This window comes from Oryctolagus cuniculus, chromosome 14 (genome assembly GCF_051225735.1).
Source record: "Oryctolagus cuniculus isolate XC-2025 breed Fujian yellow rabbit chromosome 14, ASM5122573v1, whole genome shotgun sequence".
NCBI classification, from domain to species: Eukaryota; Metazoa; Chordata; class Mammalia; order Lagomorpha; family Leporidae; genus Oryctolagus; species Oryctolagus cuniculus.
The window spans coordinates 9,192,801-9,205,711 of record NC_142880.1 but is presented as its reverse complement, the minus strand read 5'-3'; the positions used below and the strand labels follow the sequence as shown (position 1 = coordinate 9,205,711).

The 12,911-nt window shown below is 39.4% G+C and overlaps 1 long non-coding RNA gene across 4 annotated transcripts in view; it reads left to right on the top strand.

Annotated features, from left to right (window-relative positions):
* Positions 1 to 12,911, top strand: part of LOC149122234 (uncharacterized) — a 335,113-nt gene that overhangs the window by 121,930 nt on the left and 200,272 nt on the right. The window contains exon 3 of one of the 4 annotated variants that reach the window (XR_016220446.1): positions 11,619 to 12,386. The exons of the other annotated variants lie outside the window; for them this stretch is intronic. This is a non-coding gene — a long non-coding RNA (uncharacterized LOC149122234). Of the gene's footprint in view, positions 1 to 11,618; positions 12,387 to 12,911 lie in introns of those variants that run through there. 4 annotated transcript variants of the gene reach the window in all.

Below are 12,911 nucleotides of genomic sequence, written 5' to 3'. Positions count from 1 at the left end.
GTTGGGATGTTAGTTTTACTTCTAGATAAATACACATTTTTTTTTAGTAAGTCTGTATATAAAAGTTACAGTAACTTTGAAAGAGCCAAATTGTATTATGTTTACATTGTATAGTGATCAAGCACACAATTGCCACTCCAAGTATACAGTATCACACCCTCCATGTATTTCTTCTACATTATTCAGTGTACTACTGTTCAATTAAAATTGGAATTGAGTATCACCATTGCATTCATACATAAGTATACCTCTGTGACAGTTTTAGAAAAAGAAAACTTTAGGTCTGTAAAATCAATTTTTTTCTTTCCTCATTGGGCAAGGTTTAAGCTCTAGCCAAGCCCTTGATGGACAATGCCACTTCCAAGGTGCCACTTTCTGTTTTCATTGGCACATCTTCTGCAAAGTACACACAGTACTGATGTGTCTAGAAATGGGCCCCTTTTAGACAGACCATCCACTAGCTCTTCCTGCAAGTTCTCCCTCGTTTGATGGCAATTACATTCTGTCAGTTGTGTGGGTGAAAAACTTCAGGCTGATCCTTTGTACCAGACCTGCAGTAAATTCTACTAATTCTACCTTCAGAATACATCAGGAATTTAACATGCCCCTCTTCAACACCTTGGTTTATCTTCTCAACCTGACTTGTAGCTTCGTTGTTGGTTTTCTGATTTTGCCCCAGATCCTAAACTCCCTCTCCAATTGCCATTGTCATTTTCAACATAGAAACCACAGTGATTCTGTCAAAATGCCCATGTGATGATGGGGGTAGCATTTTGTCTCATTCATGGTAAAAATCACTACTACTACTTCCCTTAGGGAAAGTTAGCCAAAATCTTTTTTACCTGTCTGCATTCATTTCTTAATATCTGCTCCTTATCCCTGCCAAAAGTTCATCTTCATTAGCGCTTATTTCTGCAATGTTCTTTCCTCACTTACTGTAGATAACTTATCCATAGTTTTAATTACTCGTACCCTGTATTTTTATTTCCTTGCCATGTATTTTCATCATATACTACTAACATTGTTGAACATGCAGTTTATCTTACTGATTCTCTGCACTTCACCTTTAGTATGCTAACGTTAAAATGTCAAGGAATTTTGTCAGCTTGTCACAACCCTATCCAAAGAAGCTGGACCCATGCCTGGCCCAGAGTAGGTGTTCAGTAAATATCTGGGTACATAAACCCTTAAAGTCCCATACAACTTATATTCTGCAATTAGTGGCATGCATGTTGGGAGTGAAGAAAGGTTAAAAAAACAGACTACTGATGTGAGAGTACTGATTCACTTCCTCTTAAAGACACATGAACGGATCAAGAGATCCATGATATGGTTTGGATGTGGTTGGTTTCATGAAGAGCCATGGCTAGCGTTAGGAACTGGTAGGAAATTAATTCTATTATGAAGGACTCTCCAAGATGCAACATTTGATCTTTATATCTTATAAAAGGGATGACTAACATTTTCTTTAATAGCATAGCTAAAATGAAAGCTTAAATTATAATTTCACAGCTAGATTTGCTTCACCATCATCAAAGTAAACAGGGAAAACCCCCTTTTCAGACCAAACAAAGGGAAAAAAGTTTTAAAGTGAGAATATAGTTTTCCTCATGGGCATTGTCTACCTTAGAAAAACTACTACAGAACATGCCTGTGACTGTAGGCTTCTATTTTGGGCCACAAAGATTAGAGATGGGACTTGAGCACCCCCTTGACTTGCATCCTCTGGTCTGCTTTAACAAAAACCAGGAGGAAAATAAAGTTAGGCATCAGAAATGCAGAGATAGGTAGCAGGCCTATCAAAGGCAGCTCTGTACAGTGATCTGCCCTAGAGGAGACCCAACAGGCCAGTCCACTGCAGCGGCTTTCAATGTGGTAAGCCTGGACTTCAGCAGAAGTCAGCTTGTGAAGAGCCCTGGCAGCTCTGCCAGCCAAGAGTTGCATCACTGGGAATGGAACTGCCCTGGAGTTGAAGGTCACCCAGGTCAGAGCCACAGATCTTATTGGCTCTAAGCTGAAAAGCCCTCACTCAGCCCAGCTTCCAAAGTGACCACCACAGTTGAGGAAATGGCCAAGTAGGGTCAGTAACATTGCAGGCAGAACTGTAAATTTCCTGTTAAAGTTGCCACCTGCCTTTACCTGGCCAGCTCTCCTCCCAGGCCAGATAGGTAATGGAAGTCAACAGGGTGCCTTCCCCAAGGAGGTTCAAACCTTCCTTAGGATGTACCCCATGTGAAGAGATAAATAAGTTTGGGCCTCTTATATTATCAAGCCCCTTCTGTCAGGTTCTATTTGCCTCTCAATCAGAAAACTTAATTGTAGCTCAGATAGCACCTTTCTTAGGTTCTCTAACAACAACTCTGTCCTTTGTATCTAGCCCACTTGGGCCTCATTCCTTTGTAACCATAGCCTCTACCACCAATGGCTCTACTCCCAACCTGTGTGTACTGATGGTCCTCTCCCCCACTTAATGTTGTATGATTGTTCAGAATTTCTCTACAGACAAACCCAGCTACCTGCAAAAGTTAAGTGGCCTTTCTCCCAGTCTTGGCTGAAATCAGCTTTAAGCCATATCCATCAAACTGTCCCCACAAGCGTCCAGAGACCCCCCCCCCCCCATTTCATCTCCTCTATAAAATCCTCTCATTACCTGGTTAATGCTACTCTTAGGATCATTGGTTACTATTTTCACGCTGTCTTTTATACTACAGTGTCTAAGTGTTTACAGCAGGTGATAATGGAACGAACCAAGGCCTTCAGCAACCAGGCAGTCAACCAAATGCTGCTACGGGAATATACTCTCTCCCCACCCAGGAGACAGTGGCTTGAGACATCGCCCCATGTCAGCACAAAGTAGCTCTAAAGACAGATCATCGTCCCTCTTCCCCTCCTGGACTTTTGGGACTAATGTAATCCCATACAAATCCTGCTTTATAAAAAACAAAAGGGGGGAATGTTAGGAAACTGGTGCAGTTTTAGCCAGGTGGCCACATGGCTCAACCTCTGTGGTCAAGCTCCACCCCCATCCTAATAGGATTCGCTGCTCGTGCTTCCCTGCCCGCCCTCAGGCAAAGTTTTGAAAGGGCCTGTTCCTGAACACGTGGCTGTCTTGGCTTTTCTCCTGCTCTTTTGGCTCTCTCTCTGCTCTGTCTTCTCTCATTACCTCCTCTCCTCTGTCTCTCTCTCTTATACTCTCTTTCTCTCTCTCTTTCCCTTTGCCACCCCTTCACTCCGGTCTGTTGGGTGTTCCCCAATAAACCCTTTCCCTTATTCTGGCGTTCCGTGTGTTTTGCGATGGCTAACATTAATATATAACAGCTAGTAAAAGGCTTCCAGCAAAATAGACTTGCACAGGGTCCATGTGAATTGCAGAATGAAAGCATTGGCAAAGGAGGCCACAGCTACAATCAAAAGGACATTAAATGATTGTGTATAGTAGTCTGAATAATGCTTATATTGACCAGCTATCTGAAAACAGGACTTGGAAAATGCTACTGATACTCCCTCTACTTCAGTCGCCAGTCATGAATGTAGTCATGGACATACACCAACCCTTAAAAGCTACTTTAATAGTCCGGGGATTTAACTTACATCAGATAGAAGCACAACACAGGGCATGTGAAGGGCTTCAGAAAGTTCACCAAAAATGTATGTTATCTTTTAATTCCATTTTCCACAAATGGTTTGAAGCCCTTCATATATAATACAGGATTGTGATGTGGGTTGGTGTTGGGGTCTTACAAGCAGAGAAGCAGCCAAGTGCTTGCTGTGCCCTGAACTTGCCTCATTCCATACAGAGGCTGCATGCAGGTGCCTTTTGTGCACTATGGAGAATGCTAGCGTGAAGGGGGCACACAGAGACAGAAGACTGGCCAGAAAACCAAAACCATACCATAAACCACAAAACCCAAGCCCACAGCATGCATCCTGTAGGGACTACCCAGGCCTGTCTCCTGTAGTTTTATTCCCTGGCCATGGAGGGCTTGAGAAACCAAAGTGTCTCCCTCAGTCCTGAGTTCTTCCAGGTCAGAATGGATTCCATAGTGATGTTGTGGAGTTTCATGGTCCTGCCAGGATATCAGGATGATGGGTCACATCCACAAAATGGAATGATTTACCACCTTTAGCTCCTTTTCAATCTACCAGTGTAGGGCAAGTTACATCTAGCCAGTTGAAGTTGATTACCTCCTTTTAAAAATAACAAAGGTTGTCTATTTTCCAGAATGTAGTTACCACTGGTCAGGGAGAACATATGGTATTTGTCTCTTGGGGGTTGTCTTATTTCACTAAGTATAATGTGTTTTATTTGAATCTACTTTGTTGCAAATGATAGAATTTCATTTTTTAAACTGCTCTGTAGTATTCCATATGCCATAATTTCCTTATCCAGTCTTCAGCTGATGGACATCTGGGTTGATTTCATATCTTAGCAGTTGTGAATTGAGCTGCAATAAACATGGAGGTACAGAATACTTTTTCATAGCCTGATTTCATTTCCTTTGGGTAAATTCTCAGGAGTGAGATGGATCATATGGTAGATCTATATTCAGATTTCTGAGATATCTCCATACCGTCTTCTGCAGTGGCTGGACCAGTTTACATTCCCACCAACAGTAGATTAGGGTACATTTCTCCTCACATCCTTGTCAGCATTGTTGTTTTTTGATTTCTGTATGAGAGTCATTCTAACTGAGGTATGGTTTTGATTTGCATTTCATTGATGGCTAGTGATCCTGGGCATTGTTTTCCTGTGTCTGTTAGGCATTTGAATTTCCTCTCTTGAAAAATGCCGGTTCAATTCCTTTGCCCATTTCTTAACTGGATTGTTTGCCTTGTTGTTGTTGAGTTTCTTGAACTCTTTAAAGATTCGAGATAAAAATCCTTTATCAGTAGAATAGTGTGCAAATATTTTCTCCCATTCAAGACAGTGACATTTTAAAAGTTGGTCAGCACCTGAGTTACTCTGTGTAATCAGTTGAGATGACTGGCCAGTAGTCAGGCTTCATTTCTCCCATTTCCTTGCTGTTTGCTTTGCACAGGATAAATGAGTTTTCCATAGAAGCAGTGCATATCCAGGAAAATAGGGGCACTTGACCTTTCATATTCTTACAAACTGAGACGTCTCACTGAACCGGTTCCAGAGTGTTTAGGTTTTTGTTTGTTATTTATGCGTGTAAGTCATTGGCTTTGGTACATCTGAAACTTTATAATTTTTATTAAATGTAGAAAATGTAGACATTATTTAGTTTTTTTTCTGTACTTTCTGCTTTTTTTTTTCATGGTATATCACTTTCACATGTATCAGGCTACTTAGTTTTCTTCACAGTTAACTTAAGCCTGTTCATTTTTAAATCAGCATTTTTATTTCTGCAATTTTTATTGATATTCCTCAAATTTAAACTTTTTCCTTACACTAATCTGCTTATAACCCTACTAAGTCCATTTTAAATTTCATCAATTGTATTTTCATCTCTTTAGTGTTTTTTTTTTTTTTTTTTAATGTGAGAATCAGAAAGAGATGGCCACAGACAGGAGGTTTGGTTCTGCTGGTTAACTCCCCAGATGTCTGCAGCATGTAGGACTGCGCCAAGCCAAAGCTGAGAGCCAGCAACTTAATCCAGGTCTCACAGGTGCATGGCAGGGACCAAACTGCATGATCCCTAACTCGCTGATGCCCTAGACATGCAGTTGGCAGGAAGCTGGAGTCAGGAGTGCAGCCAATTCTCTAACCCACGTACTTGGATACAGGATGTAGGTGTCTTAACCTGGATCTTAATCACTATGCCAGGTGCCCACCCCCATTCGAGTGTCTATTTCTTTCATGATTCTGTTCAATATAGTTAGCCTTTGCTCTACTTTTGTGAACATATGAAAGGTAGTCATAACTAAATAATTAATTCTGTTACCCTCTTCATTCTTCGATCTGTGTCTACCAAATTACCTTTCTCCTTATTGTAGGTTGTATTTTTCATGCCTAGTGACTTTTTTGAATTCCAGGCATTAGGAATTTTTCTTTACTGAATATTTGTATTTTCTTATAAATTACTTTGAGCTTTGTTTTAATAAATAATAAAATAGTTAAAGCGCATTTGGTTATTTTGAGATCTGTTTCTGAACACTTCTGAACACTTATAGGCAGGATGAAAGCAACTTTTAGTCTGGAGATAATGTTCCACACTACTGAGGCAATGTGGTGGTGTGTTGTGTTTTTGTTTTTGTTTTTTTGTTTTTGTTTTTTTTTTTGTTTGTTTTGTTTTTTTTTGGTGCTCTTTTTTGAATTATAAAGAGTCCTTACCTGACTGGTAGGAACTCAGACTAATGTCTATGCCATTTGACATCTTGCTGTTTCTTCCAGATGATTCTTTGGTGTGTCTTGGGTATTTCTGAACACTTGCCTGCTGCTCAGTACTCAGCTGATGGCTTGGTGGGTACGTTGTGTATGTCCCTGGTGCTTCCTCTTCACTGGCACAGAGCCGTATGAAGTTAGAGCTGCTCTGTCCTCCCTGGCTTCCCAGTTCTGCTGCCTCGTAGGAGTAAGGAGTAAGGCCTCTGCGCTCTGTTTGCACTCCCTTTCCCCAAGACTCACAGCCTAGAAACTCTCTAGGCAGCCTTCTGGGGAATCATATGTCCTAGTGCATTTGAATCGATTTCTCAGGATTTAATGCCTGTTTAATGTCGAAGATCTGAAAACTGTTCTTTCATTTATTTTGCTAGCTATTATAGTTGGTTCATGCAGAAAGAAAAAATTCAAATCCACATTTCCCATCTTTTCCAGAAGCAGTTTAAAACCAACAATTAAAGCAGTGTTGATCTATGGTTTGAGTTAGTATTTTAGCATTCACATTACTCAGGTAAAAATAAAATAAAATTTAAAGTAAAGTGTTTTCAGATTGCTTCTTTCCAGAAATGTTTTAAATTTCAATTTTTTCAGGTTTTGGATATTTGCATAGTCTAAATGATATATCCTGAGGATAGAACCCAAGTTTAAATATAAAAAAAATTATATTTTATATGTACCTTATGCATAGAGCCTGAAGGAAATTGTAGACAATAATTTTAATGTCTGCATTTTGACTACCATGAGTCATAGGAAGTCAGGGGTGGTATTTTCCACTTGTGGAGTCATGTACCTGCTAAAAAGGTTTTGGATTTTGTAGTATTTCAGAATTTTTGTAATGGGGATGTTCAACCTGTGCTAGCTTTTCATGTCTTCTTAGTTCATATAAATATTCTAGTTTACCTGGTCTTTATTGATTTTTTTGAACTTTTATTTAATAAATATAAATTTCTCAAGTACAGCTTTTGGATTACAGTGGCTTTTTCTGCCCCCATAACTTCCCTCCCACTCACAACTCTCCCATCTACTGCTCACTCTCCCATTCCGTTCGCATCGAGATTCATTTTCAATTATCTTTATATACAGAAGATCAATTTAGTATATATTAAGTAAAGATTTTAACAGTTCACACCCACACAGAAGCACGAAGTGTAAAGTACTGTTTGAGTACTACTTATAGCGTTAGTTCACATTGTGCAATACATTAAGGATAGAGATCCTACGTGGGGAATAAGTGCACAGTGACTCCCATTGTTGATTTAACAATTGACACTCTTGTTTATGGCATCAGTAATCACCCTAGGCTCTTGTCATGAGTTGCCAAGGCTATGGAAGCCTTTTGAGTTCGCAAACTCTGATCTTGTTTAGACAAGGTCATAGTCAAAGTGGAAATTCTCTCCTCCCTTCAGAGAAAGGTACCTCCTTCTTTGATGGCCCGTTCTTTCCACTGGGATCTCACTCACAAGGCTTTTTTTTTTTTTTTTTCCAGAGTGTCTTGGCTTTCCATGCTAAAATACTCTCATGGGCTCTTCCCCCCCCCCCCCATGGGCTCTTTTAATTTAAAACTTCAGTTTAAGTAATTATGGTAAGTGAGTAAATACTGTCCAGACTAATTTTGTCATGTTTTAGAAATTTCATGAAAGCATTAAGTAGCAAGAATTTTTTTCTTCTGGTTTTGCTTATAAAGTTTGATTAACATTAGAGAACTTAAATTCCAGAAAGTAGAAACTGACTACAATATCCACAGAATTGTTATTTCAAATCTTTATCATACATATACAAAATGTTACACACACATTGTTGAAAAGTAAAAATAAGAAATAAGACTGTAACAAGCAGAAAATCAAGCTGAATTCAAAGGGATAGTAGATTAGTAAAACTCAGAGATTCAGTGAATGATTCTGTTTACTCAAAAATCTTTCAAAAATGGATTTGAATGGGAGGAAATTGTCAAATATTTAGCAACATATGGAGCTCTCTCTCTATATATATATATTTTTTTTGACAGGCAGAGTGGACAGTGAGAGAGAGAGACAGAGACAAAGGTCTTCCTTTTTTCCGTTGGTTCACCCCCCAATGGTCACTGCGGCCGGCGTACCACGCTCATCCGAAGCCAGGAGCCAGGTGCTTCTCCTGGTCTCCCATGCAGGTGCAGGACCCAAGCACTTGGGCTGTCCTCCACTGTACTCCCAGGCCACAATAGAGAGCTGGAATGGAGGAGGAGCAACTGGGACAGAATCCGGCACCCCGACCCAGACTAGAACCCGGAGTGCTGGCGCCACAGGCAGAGGATTAGCCTAGTGAGCCGCGGCGCCGGCCGTATTTTTATAATTATATATATTCTCAATAATCTTTACCGTTTGCACTTATATTAAAATGTCAAATATTTTTCTAGAAATTAAAAACAGAAATATAAAATAATACTTGCAGTGACATGTGGGAGACATAATTTCGTGTCCCTGCTCTCGGATTCAAGAGGAACAAATTCTGTCTCCCTGATTATTGCACCAACATGGAAAATTTCCTTTTTTCTTGGTGGTGTACTTACTTTGAACTTACCCATTTTGTGAACAATGGAAAGGATTTTAGCTCTCTATCATACAAATTTATACTGTAAGTTCATTTCCTTTACTGTCAGCTTACTTCACTGATTTTTGTATCACATGATAATGTTATTCCAAGTTTCTCCTATATTTATCCCTTAGAAATGTAATATTTCTGGCTCTCTGAAAAACAAACATACAGGTATTGGGCCATTTAGATGTTACCATTTTTCATTAGCTTCAATTTCTTTGTCCCCATCCATAGTTCTATTTTCTATAAAATAATTTGTAATTTAGTTTTAAAAATAAGACAGTAGCATAGATCCTTTTTGTTCTGCAAAGTAAACAGAATAAATTTTCAGGTTACAATGGGAGAGCAAAATTAAACTAAGATAATAACATTATTCGAATATCAGCAGGAACACAATCAGAAACAAGTGATTAATCGAGATACCAATATGCCAGACCCGAGCACCAGACAACTAGCACGATTTTATGAAGATAAAGTCACTTTTAACTTCAGGATACATAAATGAGATGTTGTTAGTATAGTTCTACCCAGCAGTTACTTATTAAAAGTCTAATATTCACTACTGATTACAAATAGAAACCATTTTACAGTGTGCAAATAATGCTTGCATTAAATATTTCACATCATGTAGCTTAATGAGCTATAAACAGAAAGATAAAAGGAATTGCAAAGAGTCCCACCCCATATTACCAAGACCATCATGGAGAGAGCAGGACATGGATTAATTGTCCTGTGATTGTCATTGTCTTCATCACCAAAACTCCTTTTGGTGTCGCTGACATCCTTACACAAGTCTTTCCTTGGGGCCACTACTGAAGGCACAGTGGGTTAAAGCCCTGGCCTGCGGCACCAGCCTCCCTTATGGGTGCCGATTTGAGTCCTGGCTGATCGCTTCAGATCCAGCTCTCTGCAATGGCTTGGGAAAGCAATGGAAGAGGGCCCAAGTCCTTGGGCTTCTACACCCACGTGGAAGACCTGGAGGAAGCTCCTGGCTTTAAATCGGCCCAGCTCCAGCAGTTGTGGCCATCTGGGGAGTGAACTAGCGGATGGAAGACCTTTCTCTCTCTTTGTAACTCTTTCAAATAAATAAAATAAAGTCATCTAGCATTGTAAATATCAAATATGTATTTTGTAATATCCTCTTTAAATGTTAGATTTTATTATGTTAAATACAAATATCCATGTATTTCGAGAAAATAAAGTTCTATAGTATTACACAGTCAACATGCATCTTTGTTAGAGAGATGTGTTTCTTGTAGGCAACAAATAGTTGGGTTTTGTTCCTTAAGCCAATCAGCCAATTGGTGTCTTTTAACTGAAGAGTTAAGTCCATTAACGTTTAATGTGACTATTGATACATAGTGACTTTGCCCTGCCATTTTCCCGGAGATATTTTCTAGTATATGCTTTGAGCTTCCCATGCTCTTTTACTGGTAGGTTTTCTTCCTTTACCTTCTTTCATATTGATGGCCGTGTTTCTGTGTTTCTGAGTGTAGCACATCTTTAAGTATCTTTTGTAGGGCCGGACGAGTGGCGGCAAACTTTCAAATTCTGTTTGCTATGAAAGGTCTTTATTTCACTTTCATTCATAAATGAGAGCTTAGCAGGATATAACATTCTGAGCTGGCAATTTTTCTCTCTTAGTACCTGGGCTATATCTTGCCATTCCCTCCTAGCTTGTAGGGTTTCTCATGAGAAGTCTGCTGTGAGTCTGATTGGAGATTCTCTGAGAGTAATCTGACGTTTCTCTCTTGCACTTTTTAGGATCTTTTCTTTATGTTTCACTGTGGAGAGTTTAATTACAACGTGTTGTGGTGAGGATCTCTTTTGGTCATGTTTACTGGGGGTTCTATGAGCTTCCTGTACTTGGATGTCTCTGTCCTTCTCCAAACCTGGAAAGTTCTCTGCTAGTATCTCACTAAAAAGGCCTTCTAATCCTTTCTCTCTCTCCATGCCTTCAGGAACTCCTAGAACTCGAATGTTGGTTTTTTTTAATAGTATCCTGTAGATTCCCGACAATATTTTTTGATTTCTAATTTCCTCTTCTTTTCTTTGGTTTGACTGTATGTTTTCCTGTGCTCTGTCTTCTAAGTCCGATATTCTCTCTTCTGTTTCACTGACTCTGTTTTTAAGGCTTTCTAATGTGTTTGTCATTTGATCTATTGAGCTCTTCATTTCATTTTGATTTCTCTTCACTATCACACTTTCCTGTTCTACTAGTTTCTGCGTTTCATTTTGATTCTTCCTTAAAATTTCATTTTCATGAGAGAGATTTTCAATCCTGTCCAATAAGGATTTCTGTAGTTCAAGGATTTGCTTTTGAAAACTTCTAAATGTTCTTATCATAAATTTTTTGAAATCCATATCTTGCATTTCTTCTATCTCGTCATCTTCATAATCTTGGCTTGGTGTGTTTTGTTTATTTGGAGGCGTCATAGTGTTTTCGTTGATCTTGTTCCCTCGATTTTTGTGTTTGTTGCTTGGCATTGTTAATTCTTCTTCCCTCACTGTGAGTTTTTTTTTTTTTGTAATACTATGTCTGTGTTAAGTGGACTGCCTGCTATTGGAGGAGCCTTGGAGGCTTGAGATGGGTGTGGCCTAAGAGCTCTGCTTGGTTCTTCCGGGTTACGGGTGTGCAAAGGTGACACCCTCAGGTTATGCATGGTAAATCTCTTTTTTTATTTATTTTTTTTATTTTTTGATTCAGGAGATAATACCACACAGCTGACCTGACACCATCAAGTTATTAGAGAACATTGGAGAAACCCTTCAAGATATTGGCACAGGCAAAGAGTTTCTGGAAAAGACCCGGGAGGCACAGGGAGTCAAAGCCAAAATCAACTATTGGGATGCATCAAATTAAGAAGTTTCTGTACTGCAAAAGAAACAGTCAGGAGAGTAAAGAAACAACCGACAGAATGGGAAAAAATATTTGCAAACTATGCAACAGATAAAGGGCTGATTACCAGAATCTACAAAGAGATCAAGAAACTCCACAACATCAAAACAAACAACCCACTTAACAGATGGGCCAAGGACCTCAATAGACATTTTTCAAAAGAGGAAAGCCAAATGACCAACAGACACATGAAAAAATGTTCAAGATCACTAGCAATCAGGGAAATGCAAATCAAAACCACAATGAGGTTTCACCTCACCCCAGTTAGAATGGCTCACATACAGACATCTACCAACAACAGATGCTGGCGAGGATGTGGGGACAAAGGGACACTAACCCACTGTTGGTGGGAATGCAAACTGGTCAAGCCACTATGGACGTCAGTCTGGAGATTCCTCAGAAACCTGAATATAACCCTACCATTCGACCCAGCCATCCCACTCCTTGGAATTTACCCAAGGGAATTTAAATTGGCAAACAAAAAAGCGGTCTGCACCCTAATGTTTATTGCAGCACAATTCACAATAGCTAAGACCTGGAACCAACCTAAATGCCCATCAACAGTAGACTGGATAAAGAAAGTATGGGATATATACTCTTTAGAATACTATACCACAGTAAAAAACAATGAAATCCAGTCATTTGCAACAAAATGGAGGAATCTGGAACACATCATGCTGAGTGAAATAAGCCAGTCCCAAAGGCTAAGTATCATATGTTCTCCCTGATCCACTTTGACCATGGCCTTGTCTAAATATGATCAGAGTGTTGAACTCAGGGGGCTTCCATAGCCTTGGCAGCTCATGACAAGAGCCTAGGGTGATTACTGATGCCATAAACAAGAGTGTCAATTTGTTAAGTCAACAACAGGAGTCACTGTGCACTTACTCCTCATGTAGGATCTCTGTCCTTAATGTGCTGTACATTGAGGTTAATGCTATAACGAGTACTCAAACAGTATTTTTACTTTGTGTTTCTATGTGGGTGCAAACTGTGGAAATCTTTACTTAATGTATACTAAACTGATCTTCTGTATACATAGAAAATTGAAAATGAATCTTGATATGAATGGAAGGGGAGAGAGAGCGGGAAAGGGGAGGG